Raw genomic sequence first — 18522 nt, 5'->3', positions numbered from 1 at the left:
GCCCCCTTTAGTTGATCGAACAAGTCATCGATACGTGGCAACGGATATTTGTTCTTTATTGTCGCTTTATTAAGCTGACGATAATCGATGCACAGCCGCTGGTTCCATCCTTCTTTTTCACGAACAACACTGGCGCACCCCAAGGCGAAAAACTCGGGTGAGCAAAACCTCTATCCACCAATTCTTGCAACTGAGCTTCCAACTCCTTTAATTCCGTTAATGCCATACGATACGGAGCTATCGAAATTGGAATGGTACCAGGTACCAATTCGATGCCAAATTCTACTTCCCGAACAGGTGGTAAGCCCGGCAATTCTTCGGGGAAAACATCCGGGTATTCACAAACCACAGGCACAGATTCGGGTTTCTTTTCTGATTCCTTGTCATCGAGCACGTACGCAAGGTACGCTTCGCCCCCTTTTCTTACATATTTACGGGCCAACATCGCGATATTACAGTGGCAACTCCTTTAAGTCCGTAGACTCAACCCAGATTATCTTGTTATTCGAGCTCCTCAAATCGATAGTCTTGCTCTTTCAATTTACAACCGATCGTGCATGGTCAACCAATCCGGACCAAGAATAACGTCGAACTCATCGAGCGGCAAAAGCATCAAGTTCGCGGAAAACAAGAACCTCGGAACACTAGGGGACTTTTCTTGCACACTTTGTTGACAAGCACGTAATGACCCAAGGGTTTGACACCGAATTACAAACTCAAGAGACTCAATAGGAAAAGTCTTCTTGGATGCTAAGGTTTCACATATATAAGATTGAGTAGAACCGGGGTCAATCAAAGCAATCACATTAGTATTGAAAAGAGTGAAAGCACCGTAATGACATCCGGAGAGGCAGCATCCTCGGCGTCGGCGTATGGCATAAGTCCTCGCAGAGCACGAGCCTCGAGATCTGATGGTAGCATCTCTAGATCCTCTCGACCGCCAATCGACATTGCCCATATTTCTAGGTGGCCTACCTCGAGCAAAGCAGAGTACCCGAGTTTCCACTCGACTCACATTCTGCTCAAGCATCCTCGGGCAATCCTTCCTAAAGTGGTCGGCCGATCCACACTTATAGCGAGAGCGATCACGAAACCAACAGCTCCCGAATGCCATTTGCCACAATGTTGACACTCCGCCCTCTCTCGGCGATCATTTCCACCATCGGCGATCGAAGTGACTCGTGTGGTCACAGGGTCGATCGCGTCCTCGTCTAGAAAAGCCCAAAGCGCCTCTAGACCGTTCACATCATCTCGAAATCTCTTGATTGCTGTTGAAGAGACTTTCCGAGGACCTCTTCGAATTCTCCGGTTCCCATATCGCTTTTTGTTTCTCCTTTCTAAGCTCTTCGACTTTACAAGCTCGCTCAACAAGTACTACGATCTCGTATTTCGAGAATGCCAACGAACATCCTTATATCATCATTCAGCCCATCCTCGGCGTTTACACATAATAGCTTCGGACGAAATGCATTCTCGCGTGTACGGCTAAGCCTCACAAACTTTCGTTCGTAGTCGGTAACGGACATAGAACCTTGCTTAAGATCAAGGAATTCCCTCGCTTTTGGTCGATGAATCTCGACTAATATACTTTTTCTAACTCGGTTAGAAAGAATTCCCAAGTCACTTGTTCTCTAGGCACCACAGAAGTCGAGTACTCCACCAATAGTAGGTGGAATCACGTAGCAAGGAGATGGTACACTTTAAGCACTCATCGGTGTACAAGATAGCTCATCGAGCACCGGATAGTGTTGTCCAACCAAAATTCAGCTCGTTCGGCATCATCATCATCCGTAGCTTTAAATTCAGTGGCCCCATGTTTTGAATCCTATCGATTGGGGCTTACTTGACCTTATTTGGTCGATTACGAGGTATTGTATGTCGGGGGTTGCATTTGTCGGGAATGGAGGTTGTGGGACAGCCGTGTTAGTTCGAATGTATTGATTAAACCATTCGCTCATCACACTATAAAAGGCTTGCCTAGCCTCATCATTCGGATTGCTGGCCATAGGTTGAGAGTCCGGCGCTGTCCCTTGTACGGAGCAGGCGCCACACTCTCCACATCATCAGCTATTGCTCGGTTGGGATCGGGATCCATTGCTATAAACAAACTCAAAGTCAAATTGTCAGAAATCACCACACTATCGATTCATCATTTAATGGCATGTATAGCTAGACCCCAAACACCTCACGGTAGTCCTAGAATCGACTAAACCGTGGCTCGATACCAATAAAATTGTAACACCCGAACCCGAGACCATCGCCGTTATCGGACACGAGGGTTAGCAAGCCAAGTTCACTTGTTTTGCCCATCCATTGGACATTTCCAGTCAGGCTGGAAAAACTGCGTCACTGTCGCCTTAAAAATCATATCTCGAGTTTCAAAACTCGGAAACTGGTTTCGTAAATTTTCCCTGAATTTAGACTCATATATCCATCCATGGATTTATTTCTAGAATTTTTGGTCGGGCCAATTGGTACAGTTTATTAGTTAAAGTCACCCATGTTACAGGGATCGACTGCTCTGACCTTCGCGCGGTATAACTTGAATATCTCTCTGTACAGGGCTTTAATGCTGGTGCCGTTTGTTTCAAATGAAACTAGACTCAAAATGGAATCTGTACATATAAGGTATGTCGCCTAATTCTTTCTGGATAATTTATAGTAAATTTTAAAGTTGCGACAGGGAACCCAGAAACCATTCTGGCCCTGTCTCACAATAGCTTTAATATCTCTTAACCTGTAACTCCTATGACCATTTCGTTTCTTCCATAAGAAAATAGACTCATCAAGGTTCATTTACATAGCTTATTCACTATTTAATTCCATTCCTATGAATTTTGGTGATTTTTCACATTCACGCCACTGCAGCTGGCAGCATCTGTTTTAAGGTAGGTCTTACCTATTTGGTAGTCTCCATGAACCAACTAGTCTTGCCATACATAGGTTCATATATGATCATTTTAACCATGCCAATGGCTGATCATATGACCAACATTCCCATTTCCAATCCATAGCCACATCATGACACCAAATATATACATACAAACCACAATTAGTCTAAGTTCATGCTTCCTTTTCGAGCCATTTTCGCATGGCCGTATATACTTACATTACAACATATTTAACAAACAAGAGGTAGTCCTATACATGCCATCTCAAGTTCAACCAAAATTTATACCAAAATGGAGGCTTGATAGTGTGGATGACTTCGACTTCAACGATCCCGAATCCGATTGCTATCGAGCGAAATCTAGAAAACCGAGAGCCAAAGCAATGAGTAAGCATTTTTATGCTTAGTAAGTCTCAAGGAATATAATCAACTCTAATTACAGCAATACATTCACATAGTTAAATGCATCATTTCATTAATGCACATTCACATAATCATACTTACTTCACCATCCCAACTCTTATGTTCATACACAAATAACGGCTTCATTAAGGCCGATAACTCGTTCCATCATAGGAGCGGATATTCACACGCTTACTCCTAGCGCCAAAGCACACACCGCACTTACCTTGTCATTGGGAAATTTCACAAGTGCATTAGCTGAAATTTTCCAGCAAGCTTATAATTTTCAAATCACATACCTTCGAGTTTAACCGGATGTCGCTACTCGATCAATCGCCTTGGACATAGCCCGGTTATGGTAACCCGTACCAAGGCCTACGGACTTAACCCGGATATCACGATTTGCACAAATGCCTTCGGTCTTAGCCCGGATAGAATGACTCGCATTTAATGCCTTCGGTCTTAGCCCGGATGTAGCCACTAGCACAATTGCCTTCGGTCTTAACCCGTTATAATTTCCAGCATAATTGTCTTCGGGCTTAGCCCGGATATCATTCAATTTCTCATGCACACATACATCAATAATCATTGGACATACATATTTCATTTTCGTTACTAAGGCTCAAACACAATTATAATCATTAGCATATTCGCCGGGACTTAGCCCGGTGGAATTCAAATACTCATACACACATAATCAATAATCATACACATCCATATTTCATCTCACCTAATTCAAGTAAGGTCACTTCTTGAGGACTTACCTCGGATGTTGTCGAACGGCTTTTACGGCTATTCGATTACTTTTCCTTCCCTTGTCCAATTGTGGCCCTCTTAGCTCTTGAGCTAATTCAAACAAATTCAATTTATCAAAACCTCATTGTGCTAGCTTATGGCGAATATGACAAGGAATTTAAATGGTCATATGGCCACCCTTTAGCTTGAATACACAATGGTCATGCACATTTTATACTACATCAAGCAATTCAATACAATTTATTCGAGCATCAAGGAAAAGCTAAGGCCTTCAATAGGCTACCCAAGGCCGAATATTCATGTACATGTTGAGGTCAATTTTGCACTTAATACCTCACAAAAACAGCATGCAATTTACTAATTAATGCTTTGCACATTGTGGCTCAAAACTTATAATATAGCATCAAGCACTTATATGTGTGCTAGGCCGAATTGTGCTTGCAATTTCACAAGCATTCTTCCACATTTTCTTCTTTAAACCAATATATTCATCACTTAGTTCATAACCAAACATAATGTGCAATCATATATATGCGTATATGAGCATGGCCGAATTTTCAAGGTGTCCATAGCCATCCAAAACACAAATTTTAACTAACATGCAAGAAGCATGAATCATGCTCAAGAATGCATCATGGCGAATATGACAATCATGCTCCTTTTCAATTTCAATCATGATAAAACAAAGAGAAAACTCAAAATCTTACTCAAGAGTAGACAATCCATCATTGCATGCATCATCATCAAGCTTCACACTTAGCATGCAATGGCTTTATCACCATAACAACTTTGGCCAAATACCATTTCCATGGCTTAACAAAGATTTGAGCCATGGCTAACATGCACATCAAGTTAGCAACCAAAGCATGCATGAAACTCCTAACACAACCTCATACATACCTTAATCTTGATGCAAACTTAGCCAAATCTCCTTCTAGATCTCTTCCAAACCAAGCATGAAGCAAAAATCCTCCTTCTTCCTTAGTTTTGGCTCAAAGAAAGGATGAACAAAATTTTTTCTTTCCTTCTCTACAACTCACGGCAATGGGGGATTACCACACTCACACACATTTTTTTTCATTTTTTATCACCCATACACCTTTGTTTATTATTTCACCCTAATGCACCAACAAAACATGTTTCATGACATGTTTAGCCCATCCTCCTTGTCATGGCCGCCACCACCTATAAAGGGGGAATTTGACATGCAAGTCCATTATTTTGCATGCATGCTTTAATTAGTCATCACACATTTCCTATCATACTTTCAAAGTTCATTACTAAGTCCTTTCTTGTGGAATTCACCCTTATAACACTAAATCAATCATCATAAAATGTCATACATGAGCACACACATATTATAGGCATCAAAATAAATTTTAATTATTTTTATGCCTCGGTTTTGTGGTCCCGAGACCACCTTCCGACTAGGGTCAATTTTGGGCTGTCACAACTCTCCCCACTTAAGAAATTTTCGTCCCCAAAATCTTACCGTAAATAGGTTTGGATATCGCTCTTTCATAGAGTTCTCGGTCTCCCAAGTAGCTTCTTCTATCCCGTGCTTGAGCCATAACACTTTTACTAGCGGAACCCACTTGTTTCACAACTCTTTCACTTCTCGTGATAGGATACGAATCGGTTCTTCCTCATAACTCATATTAGCTTGAATTTCAATTTCGATGGACTAATCACGTGCGATGGATCGGATCTATAGCGTCAAGCATCAAACGTGAAAGACATCGTGAACCTTTTCGAGTTCGGGGGCAAAATCAAACGATATGCCATTTGGATCGACTCGCTCGGATATCTCATATGGCCCAACGAACCTCGGGCTCAACTTGCCCTTACGGTAGAATCGAGTATCTTTTCCAAGCGATACCTTGAGAAACACTTTATCACCCACCGATACTCGATATCCTTACGCTTGGTCCGCTGCATCGACTTCGACGATCGGAGGCTATCTTCGACTTTCACGGATTACTTTCACTTTCTGCTCAGATCCCTAATCAAATCCACCGAAAATCTTGCTTTCACCGAGCTCAACCAAAACAATGGTGTACGGCATTTACGAATCGCATAAGGCCTCGTAGGGTGCCATCTTAATACTTGATTGAAAGTCGTTGTTGTGTTTAATTCAATCAATGGCAAATACCGCTCCCATAAACCACTAAACTCGAGGACGCAACATCTTAACATATCCTCAAGTATCTCAATTATCCGCTCGGATTGACCATCGGTTTGGGGGTGAAAGGCGGTCTTTGAAATGCAACTTGGTACCCAAAGCCTCTTGTAATTTTTTTCCAAAATCGCGACGTAATCTTGGGTCTCTATCCGACACGATAGAAATAGGCACCCCATTCAATCGAATAATTTAGGAGACGATAATTCGCCAATTTATCGAGCGAAAAAATCCGTGCGGACAGGATAAAATGAGCGACTTGGTCGGATCTATCAACAATGACCCAAATCGCATCTTTCTTACTTGCCGACACCGGTAATCCGGATATAAAATCCATTGTCACTCGATCCCATTTCTATTCGTATCATGATTGGTCAAGTAATCCCGATGGCACTTGATGTTCACTTTCACTTGTTGACATATCGACACCTTGAAACAAATTGAAATATCTTATTTCATACCGCCACCAAAATTGGCGTTTGGTCATTGTACATTTTAGTACTACCCGGTGGATTGACATTCGACTACTGTGAGCCTCGCTCAAAATCATCGAAACAAGTTCCGAATCCCTTGGAATACATAATCGACCCTTGAACGTCAAGCAGTCATTGTCGTCAATCTGAAATTCCGATTCTTCATCCGAAACACATTCGCTCGCTTAGCGACCAATTCAGCGTCGACCTTTTGAGATTCAAGTATTTGATGAATCAATAATGGTTTGGCCTCTAATTCGACTACTAGCACCTCCTCGGGTGAAACGGATAAATGAGCATCCATCGCTCTCAAAGCGCATAAAGCCTTGCGACTTAAAGCATCGGCCACCACGTTGGCCTTTCCGGTGATAATCAATGCCGAGTTCATAGTCTTTCAACAACTCAAGCCAACGTCGTTGTCGCAGGTTTAAATCTTTCGAGTCATCAAATATTTTAGACTCTTGTGGTCCGAATAAATATGACACCTTTCTCCAAACAAGTAATGCCGCCATATCTTCAAGGCGAACACTATGGTCGCTAGTTCAAGGTCATGGGTCGGATAGTTTCTCTCATGCGGCTTTAGTTGTCTCGACGCGTAAGCCACAACTCGACCTTCTTGCATCAACACACAACCTAACCCAAGCAAGGATGCGTCATCAGATATGACAAACTCTTTACCGGACTCCTACCGTACTAGCACTGGGGCCTCGGTTAAACAAGTTTTTAGTCGATCGAAACTTTCTTGACAATTTCACCACTCGAACTCAACATCTTTTTGGAGTAGTTTCGTCATCGACGCACTATCATCGAAAAACCTTTCACAAATCGTCGATAGTATCCCAGCAAGCCCCAAAAGCTCCTAACTTCGTAACATTCCTTGGAGGTTTCCAATTGACTATGGTCGAAATTTTGTTCGGGTCCACCGACACCGATCACGGACACCACATGCCCCAAAAAACTAACCTCTTTCACCAAAATTCACATTTACCGAACTTTATGATAACGCTTATCTCGTAAGATTTGCAACACTAGCCTCGGTGTTCGGTTTCATCTCTCGAATTGACCTAAATGTCATCGATAAATACAACTACGAACCGATCCAAGTATGGTCTGAAAATTCTATTCATTAAATCCATAAACACCGCAGGGCATTAGTGAGCCCAAACGGCATCACTAGGAACTCATAGTGACCATATCTCGCTCAAGGCGCCTTGGGTACGTCCGAATCTCGGATTCGCAATTGATAATAGCCCGATCTCAAATCTATTTTCGAGAACACCGAGGCCCCCTTTAGTTGATCGAACAAGTCATCGATACGTGGCAACGGATATTTGTTCTTTATTGTCGCTTATTGTCGACGATAATCGATGCACAATGCGCCGGTTCCATCCTTCTTTTCACGAACAACACCGGCGCACCCAAGGCGAAAAACTCGGGTGAGCAAAACCTCTATCCACCAATTCTTGCAACCGAGCTTCCAACTCCTTTAATTCCGTTAATGCCATACGATACGGAGCTATCGAAATTGGAATGGTACCGGTACCAATTCGATGCCAAATTCTACTTCCGAACAGTGGTAAGCCCGCAATTCTTCGGGAAAACATCCGGTATTCACAAACCACGAGCACGATTCGGGTTTCTTTTCGATTCCTTGTCATCGAAAGCGTCGACGCAAGGTACGCTTCGCCCCTTTTCTTACATATTTCGGGCCAACATCGCCGATATTACACCGGCAACTCCTTTAAGTCCGTAGACTCAACCCAGATTATCTTGTTATTCGAGCTCCTCAAATCGATAGTCTTGCTCTTTCAATTTACAACCGCATCGTGCATGGTCAACCAATCCGCACCAAGAATAACGTCGAACTCATCGAACGGCAAAAGCATCAAGTTCGCGGAAAACAAGAACCTCGAACACTAGGGGACTTTTCTTGCACACTTTGTTGACAAGCACGTAATGACCCAAGGGTTTGACACCGAATTACAAACTCGAGAGACTCAATAGGAAAAGTCTTATCGGATGCTAAGGTTTCACATATATAAGATTGAGTAGAACCGGGGTCAATCAAAGCAATCACATTAGTATTGAAAAGAGTGAAAGCACCAGAATGACATCCGGAGAGGCAAAGATCCTCGGCGTGCGCGTATGGCATAAGTCCTCGCAGAGCACGAGCCTCGGATCCGATGGTAGCATCTCTAGATCCTCTCGACCGCCAATCGACATTGCCCATATTTCTAGGTGGCCTACCTCGAGCAAAGCAGAGTACCCGAGTTTCCACTCGACTCACATTCTGCTCAAGCATCCTCGGCAATCCTTCCTAAAGTGGTCGGCCGATCCACACTTATAGCAGGAGCGATCACGAAACCAACAGCTCCCGAATGCCATTTGCCACAATGTTGACACTCGCCTCTCTCGGCGATCATTTCCACCACCGGCGATCGAAGTGACTCGTGTGGTCACAGGGGTCGATCGCGTCCTCGCCTAGAAAAGCCCAAAGCGCCTCTAGACCGGTTCACATCATCTCGAAATCTCTTCTTGCTGTTGAAGAGACTTTCCGAGGACCTCTTCGAATTCTCCGGTTCCCATATCGCTTTTTGTTTCTCCTTTCTAAGCTCTTCGACTTTACAAGCTCGCTCAACAAGTACTACGATCTCTCGATTTCGAGAATGCCAACGAACATCCTTATATCATCATTCAGCCCATCCTCGAAGCGTTTACACATAATAGCTTCGGACGAAATGCATTCTCGCGTGTACCGGCTAAGCCTCACAAACTTTCGTTCGTAGTCGGTAACGGACATAGAACCTTGCTTAAGATCAAGGAATTCCCTCCGCTTTTGGTCGATGAATCTCTGACTAATATACTTTTTTCTGAACTCGGTTAGAAAGAATTCCCAAGTCACTTGTTCTCTAGGCACCACAGAAGTCAGAGTACTCCACCAATAGTAGGTGGAATCACGTAGCAAGGAGATGGTACACTTTAAGCACTCATCGGGTGTACAAGATAGCTCATCGAGCACCGGATAGTGTTGTCCAACCAAAATTCAGCTCGCTCGCATCATCATCATCCGTAGCTTTAAATTCAGTGGCCCCATGTTTTCAATCCTATCGATCGGGGCTTACTTGACCTTATTTGGTCGATTACGAGGTATTGTATGTGCGGGGTTGCATTTGTCGGAATGGAGGTTGTGGGACAGCCGTGTTAGTTCGAATGTATTGATTAAACCATTCGCTCATCACACTATAAAAGGCTTGCCTAGCCTCATCATTCGGATTGCTGGCCATAGGTTGAGAGTCCGCCGGCGCTGTCCCTTGTACGGAGCAGCGCCACACTCTCCACATCATCAGCTATTGCTCGGTTGGGATCGGGATCCATTGCTATAAACAAACTCAAAGTCAAATTGTCGAAATCACCACACTATCGATTCATCATTTAATGGCATGTATAGCTAGACCCCAAACACCTCACGGTAGTCCTAGAATCGACTAAACCGTGGCTCGATACCAATAAAATTGTAACACCCGAACCCGAGACCATCGCCGTGTCGGACACGAGGGGTTAGCAAGCCAAGTTCACTTGTTTTGCCCATCCATTGGACATTTCCAGTCAGGCTGGAAAAACTGCGTCACTGTCGCCTTAAAAATCATATCTCGAGTTTCAAAACTCGGAAACTGGTTTCGTAAATTTTCCCTGAATTTAGACTCATATATCCATCCATGGATTTATTTCTAGAATTTTGGTCGGGCCAATTGGTACAGTTTATTAGTTAAAGTCACCCATGTTACAGGGATCGACTGCTCTGACCTTCGCGCGGTATAACTTGAATATCTCTCTGTACAGGGCTTTAATGCTGGTGCCGTTTGTTTCAAATGAAACTAGACTCAAAATGGAATCTGTACATATAAGGTATGTCGCCTAATTCTTTCTGGATAATTTATAGTAATTTTAAAGTTGCGACAGGGAACCCAGAAACCATTCTGGCCCTGTCTCACAATAGCTTTAATATCTCTTAACCTGTAACTCCTATGACCATTTCGTTTCTTCCATAAGAAAATAGACTCATCAAGGTTCATTTACATAGCTTATTCACTATTTAATTCCATTCCTATGAATTTTGGTGATTTTTCACATTCACGCCACTGCAGCTGGCAGCATCTGTTTTAAGGTAGGTCTTACCTATTTGGTAGTCTCCATGAACCAACTAGTCTTGCCATACATAGGTTCATATATGATCATTTTAACCATGCCAATGGCTGATCATATGACCAACATTCCCATTTCCAATCCATAGCCACATCATGACACCAAATATATACATACAAACCACAATTAGTCTAAGTTCATGCTTCCTTTTCGAGCCATTTTCGCATGGCCGTATATACTTACATTACAACATATTTAACAAACAAGAGGTAGTCCTATACATGCCATCTCAAGTTCAACCAAAATTTATACCAAAATGGAGGCTTGATAGTGTGGATGACTTCGACTTCAACGATCCCGAATCCGATTGCTATCGAGCGAAATCTAGAAAACCGAGAGCCAAAGCAATGAGTAAGCATTTTTATGCTTAGTAAGTCTCAAGGAATATAATCAACTCTAATTACAGCAATACATTCACATAGTTAAATGCATCATTTCATTAATGCACATTCACATAATCATACTTACTTCACCATCCCAACTCTTATGTTCATACACAAATAACGGCTTCATTAAGGCCGATAACTCGTTCCATCATAGGAGCGGATATTCACACGCTTACTCCTAGCGCCAAAAGCACACACCGCACTTACCTTGTCATTGGGAAATTTCACAAGTGCATTAGCTGAAATTTTCCAGCAAGCTTATAATTTTCAAATCACATACCTTCGAGTTTAACCGGATGTCGCTACTCGATCAATCGCCGGGACATAGCCCGGTTATGGTAACCCGTACCAAGGCCTCACGGACTTAACCCGGATATCACGATTTGCACAAATGCCTTCGGTCTTAGCCGGATAGAATGACTTCATACGAATGCCTTCGGTCTTAGCCGGATGTAGCCACTAGCACAATTGCCTTCGGTCTTAACCCGTTATAATTTCCAGCATAATTGTCTTGGGGCTTAGCCCGGATATCATTCAATTTCTCATGCACACATACATCAATAATCATTGGACATACATATTTCATTTTCGTTACTAAGGCTCAAACACAATTATAATCATTAGCATATTCGCCGGGACTTAGCCCGGTGGAATTCAAATACTCATACACACATAATCAATAATCATACACATCCATATTTCATCTCACCTAATTCAAGTAAGGTCACTTCTTGAGGACTTACCTCGGATGTTGTCGAACGGCTTTTACGGCTATTCGATTACTTTTTCCTTCCCCTTGTCCAATTGTGGCCCTCTTAGCTCTTGAGCTAATTCAAACAAATTCAATTTATCAAAACCTCATTGTGCTAGCTTATGGCGAATATGACAAGGAATTTAAATGGTCATATGGCCACCCTTTAGCTTGAATACACAATGGTCATGCACATTTTATACTACATCAAGCAATTCAATACAATTTATTCGAGCATCAAGGAAAAGCTAAGGCCTTCAATAGGCTACCCAAGGCCGAATATTCATGTACATGTTGAGGTCAATTTTGCACTTAATACCTCACAAAAACAGCATGCAATTTACTAATTAATGCTTTGCACATTGTGGCTCAAAACTTATAATATAGCATCAAGCACTTATATGTGTGCTAGGCCGAATTGTGCTTGCAATTTCACAAGCATTCTTCCACATTTTCTTCTTTAAACCAATATATTCATCACTTAGTTCATAACCAAACATAATGTGCAATCATATATATGCGTATATGAGCATGGCGAATTTTCAAGGTGTCCATAGCCATCCAAAACACAAATTTTAACTAACATGCAAGAAGCATGAATCATGCTCAAGAATGCATCATGGCGAATATGACAATCATGCTCCTTTTCAATTTCAATCATGATAAAACAAAGAGAAAACTCAAAATCTTACTCAAGAGTAGACAATCCATCATTGCATGCATCATCATCAAGCTTCACACTTAGCATGCAATGGCTTTATCACCATAACAACTTTGGCCAAATACCATTTCCATGGCTTAACAAAGATTTGAGCCATGGCTAACATGCACATCAAGTTAGCAACCAAAGCATGCATGAAACTCCTAACACAACCTCATACATACCTTAATCTTGATGCAAACTTAGCCAAATCTCCTTCTAGATCTCTTCCAAACCAAGCATGAAGCAAAAATCCTCCTTCTTCCTTAGTTTTGGCTCAAAGAAAGGATGAACAAAATTTTTTCTTTCCTTCTCTACAACTCACGGCAATGGGGGATTACCACACTCACACACATTTTTTTTCATTTTTTATCACCCATACACCTTTGTTTATTATTTCACCCTAATGCACCAACAAAACATGTTTCATGACATGTTTAGCCCATCCTCCTTGTCATGGCCGCCACCACCTATAAAGGGGAATTTGACATGCAAGTCCATTATTTTGCATGCATGCTTTAATTAGTCATCACACATTTCCTATCATACTTTCAAAGTTCATTACTAAGTCCTTTCTTGTGGAATTCACCCTTATAACACTAAATCAATCATCATAAAATGTCATACATGAGCACACATATTATAGGCATCAAAATAAATTTTAATTATTTTTATGCCTCGGTTTTGTGGTCCCGAGACCACCTTCCCACTAGGGTCAATTTTGGTCATCACAGGATAGCCATGCGAAAATGGCTTATATACGCTTTTAGCATAGTACTATAATCGCTTTTGTATGTTGATCACTAAGAGGTATGGAAATGTTTGGAAATGATTAGCCATTGAATGGTTAATCATGATTATACTTTGTGCTATGTATGCAAAAGGGCTAATTGAATCATGGAAACTATGAAATAGGTAAAGTCTACCTTAAAGGCGATGCTTTGACAAAGAAGAAATGATGTGGATGTGAAAATCACTAAAAATAGTAGAAATGGAATTAAATAGTGAATAATATGGAAGAAATGAAACGGTCATATGAGTTGTATGTTAAGAGATATTTAGGTTTTCGTGAAACAGGGCTAGAACGGTTTCGGATTCCTGCTCGACTTTGGAAATTCATTATAAATTAACCAGAGATAATTAGGAGTCATTCCATATATTTATAGATTCCTATTTGAGTCTATTTTCTATAGAAACAAACGACATCAGTATTGAAGCCCTGTGCAGTAGATATCCAAGTCGTAATGCGAAATGTCGGTGTAGTCTATCCTCGTAACATGGGAGACTTTAACTAATAAACTGTACTAATTGGCCCGACCAAAATTCTAGAAAAAATTTGTAGATGCATATATGAGTCTAGTTTCAGGAAACAATCACGAAACTGATTTTCGAGTTGTGGAACTCAAGATATGATTTTTAAGGTGACAAGGACACCGTTAGCCACCGTCTGGAAATTTTAAATGGACTATGAAAATAAATATATTATGTCCATTAGCACCTCGTGTTCGACTCCGGCCACGGTCTCGGGTACGGGGTGTTACAAGGTTGGCACGGGGGTGTATACGAATGGATATGGGTTGGGTTTTCTGCATACAAGATATATCTGTTCTATTTCTGTTATGGGCCTATGGGCTTCATTCTGAATTCTGTTTAGGGCTAAGGCCCAACTTAATCTGTTTCTGTGGTTTGAACTGATCTAGACTATGGTTGGGTTATTTTACACACTGAGTTTTCCAAACTCACCCCTTAATTTTATCTGTACAGGTAACCCCCAACCATAGTAGACTTGGAGCTGAGAGGGATTCAGAGTGGCCACATGTTTTGCAAGCTCAATTTTCTTCTTATGACTGGATTAGTTTCATTTACTTTAATTGCTTTGGGTTTTAAGTTGTAATAAGGCCGCTTTAATTATTTTTAATTGCTTTAGTATGATTATTAGCTTAGGCATGATATGGATTTAAATTTTTGAAATTGAATAGCTCTAGGGCGCGTTTTTAAAAGAGATTACCTGATTTCAAAATGTCGTGAAACAAGACAAAGCTTCCGAAATGAAAACGTTTTCAAAAATTAATAAGTGTTTTCAAAGGCTTAAAATGAAATGGTTTTTCCTGAACAATCATTCAGTTAAAGTGTGGCAACGGTTGTGTGCATGTCTAGGAGTGGATCCGTGGAGAGCTTGGTACTTAAGCAGTCTAATAGACTTACCTCCACTTTTTCCAGCATCCTACCTAGTGTACAGCTTCCATTCACTTTAATCTATAACGAAAATACCCTTTAAATCACTAAGAAAGATTTTAGATAACACATGACCTATACAGTAACGCTTCAATGTGACACATCAGATTCAGCCGTAACGTCTGGGCTGGGTTTGGGGTGTTACAGTTAAACAACTTTTGCTAAGTGATTTTACGTAAAAACGACTAAAATGACATAATCGGTAAAAATACCTAATGTTCATAAATACATGTTAGAGTGAGAATTGGATATTGATATAGAAGGGAAAAATGATCAGCATGTCATAAAACATAAGAAAATAGGGTGAAGTTTAATTTACGAGATTTGGGGCAAAAGTGTAAATATGTGAAAGTTTAGGGGAAAAATTGTAATTTTTCCAAAATATGATTTTGGGTTGATTTGAATAATATGAGTCCTAATTAGGCTATATTTGAAATGATAGAGTAAGGAAAATCAAAATTTAGGCTAAAATTGGTAAAATACCAAGTTGTGGACAAAATGGTAAAAATGACCATTTTCGCATACGAGGTAAGTTCATGTGTAAATGTGGTAACATAATTGTCATTTTAAGTAATTTAATGATATTTATATGATATGATGATTATTATCATGAAATATTAAGCTTTGTGGTTATTGTTGAGTAATATGCAAATTATGTGTGCTACTTGTTAAATATGAATTGCTACCGAGTATCAGTTTCGATATTCCGTGGAAGACGGTAAAGATGTGTAATCGAGGAAAAATCCCATTTGAACCTTGGGAATATATTAGGATACAAGTGACATGTCACTAGGATATTTGAGTTTTGAACTCGTTGAGTTGAGTCCGAGCTCACTTATGGATGCGAACGCCCAAGCTCATTGAGTTGAGTCTAAGTTCACTTATGGGCGGGTTACATGGTAGCTTGGCTACATAATTTTCACATGCTATTGAGTTTGTCTAGCTGCGGGTATGGCACTTACGTGCATGAAATCCGTGTATCCAAATTATATTTCGATTGTGTTCAACGGGTAAAGTTCTAGTGAAATGGAAGAATTCTCGAGATGAAAGTGACTAGTTAGTAAGTGTTGTGGAATGGATAATTTGTACAGGTATGTACTTAACCCTCGAGTTGAGACTTCAATATAACAATAATATGGTAAGATCATGAATGAGAAATATGATATGAATGCTTTGGTGATATTATGCAAATTTGGACTTCATATTATTGCATGGTTATGTTACTTGCTATTTACATGTGAACTTACTAAGCATTTATGCTTACTCCCTCCCTTCCATTCCTTGTAGTTTTGACAAGCCAGCTTGGAGATCAGGACGGTTGGAGGCAAGCTCACACTATCAACGGACCATCTCGGTATAGTGGCTTGCATATTTTGAGAATATGGCATGTATAGCATTATAATCCTTTTGTGTATATAATCTTATGATATGGTGAATGAGTGATGTGGAAATGTTTGTTTTTGATTAGCTATTGGAATGGCTAATCAAAATTTATATTTAGTGTTATGTATGCTTAATGTATTACCTACTCCATGGAAAACCATAAAATGGTGAAATTGACTATAAAACAGTGTCATACAGCAGCAGTGACGTGAATTTGAAAAATCACTAAAAATAATAGAAATAGAATTATATGATGAATAAAATATTTAATTTAATCTTAATGAATATATTTTCATTTGGAAGAAACAAAATAGGTAAAAGAGTTGTATTTTATGAGATATTTACGTTTTGGTGAAACAGGGTCAGAGTGATTTCTGGATCCCCTGTTCTGACTTTATAAATTCACCATAAATTTTGTAAAAATAATTAGGACTCAAATTTTATATGTATGGATTCCTTATTGAGTATATTTTTAATATAAACAAACGTCATAGTCATTGGATTTCTGTACAGGAAGAAATTTGATTCGTAGTGCACAGAGGTTAGAGTAGCCAAACCCTAAAACAGGGGAGACTTTAACTAATAAACTGTACTAATTGGCCTGACCAAAAATTCTAGAAAAACATTAGTAAGTAGATATATGAGTCTAGTTTCAGGAAAAATTTATGGAATTTGATTTCAAATTTTTTAACTCGAGATATGATTTTTTTAGCGACTGTGACACAGATGGACAGTTTACTACGAGAATTGTTTGAACTTGTTTAAATGCTAAAATAAGTTTAGTAATGTCTCATGCTCGACTCCGGCGACGGTCTTGGGTAAGGGGGCATTACAAAGCTAGCTCAGACATCAGGAATCATCGGGAATCATCATCACACTATCGACTACTTGTTGGTACTTTTGGATGCTTGTAAATAAGGTATATGACATGTATAGGCTAGTGAGTTGATGATAAGTTTTGAAATATGATATTAGCCATGTGTGTTGGCTTGTGAAATGATGTAAATGTTGGTGTGTATGGCCATTTAAGTTTGTTTGAATTAGGTGTTTGGTAAGTAATACATGATGTATAAGTTGCCTTATGTTTTGGTATATTTGGTATGGTTATATGGTTTCTCAAGTAGCTAGTTGTCATTTGGTAAGCTAATGCTTGAAATATGATATGTTATGGTTTGATTTTTGAAATGATGAAATGGTATGTTTTGAAGCATGAAATAGATGATAAGATAATGAAGAAATGCATTTAGAAGTTGTGTAAGTTTGATGATTTTGGCATATTAATTTGGTATGTTTTGGCTATGGATTTGAGTAGTTAAGAAGATGGTTTATAAATGACATGAAATATGTATGAAATAGCATTTTTTGGTTGCCTATTAATGTATTGAATTGGTACAAATGTTGTGGTTTAGGTATGCTTTGAAAGGGTGAGAAATTTGGCTTCAAGCAAGCCTATTTTCACTCCACATGGTCGAGCACACGAGCGTGTGGCTCAATCGTGTGTGACACGTGGCCTTGGTACATGGCCGTGTGTCCCTTGGGGTAGCCCTTTGAATTAAGTTAGTATACCCAACAGGTTTGGTCGGCCTAAACACACAGGCATGTCTACTAACCGTGTGTGGCACACGGGCTAGTACATGGGCGTATGGCCAGCTGTGTGACCCAAGCTTATAACCCCTCTAGTTTTCCCACAGCTATGGCACACAGGCATGTCTCCAGCTGTGTGGTGCAAGTTAGTATGTATACCCTGTTTTCACACGGCTTGTGACACGGGCTTGTCTAGTGCTCGTGTGAGGCACGCGGCCTGTTCACAAGGGCGTATGAACCCTGTATGCATGAAAATTTTATAGGTTTGCCAAATTTTTCAAATGTTATTGGTTTAGTCCTGAACCTCTTTCAAGCATGTTTTAAGGTCTCGTAGAGCCTTATAACGGACAATGTGATTATATTTGATTGATCTTTATGTGATAATGGATTTATGTGTGAGAAATGTATGATTTGTGTTGTGATTCGATTGGTAATACCATGTAACCCTAATCCTGCGACGAACACAGGTTAAGGGTGTTATAAGAAGTCTTTCCTCGCTAATCTATCTAACATTTGGTTGATAAATGGTAGAGAAAAATGGTCTTTCCTTGTTACTTTGTTGAGTTTCCAATAGTCCATA

This window comes from Gossypium arboreum, chromosome 2 (assembly GCF_025698485.1).
Source record: "Gossypium arboreum isolate Shixiya-1 chromosome 2, ASM2569848v2, whole genome shotgun sequence".
Taxonomy (NCBI): Eukaryota; Viridiplantae; Streptophyta; class Magnoliopsida; order Malvales; family Malvaceae; genus Gossypium; species Gossypium arboreum.
The sequence above is the reverse complement of the archived record's forward strand: the minus strand, read 5'-3'. Positions refer to the sequence as shown.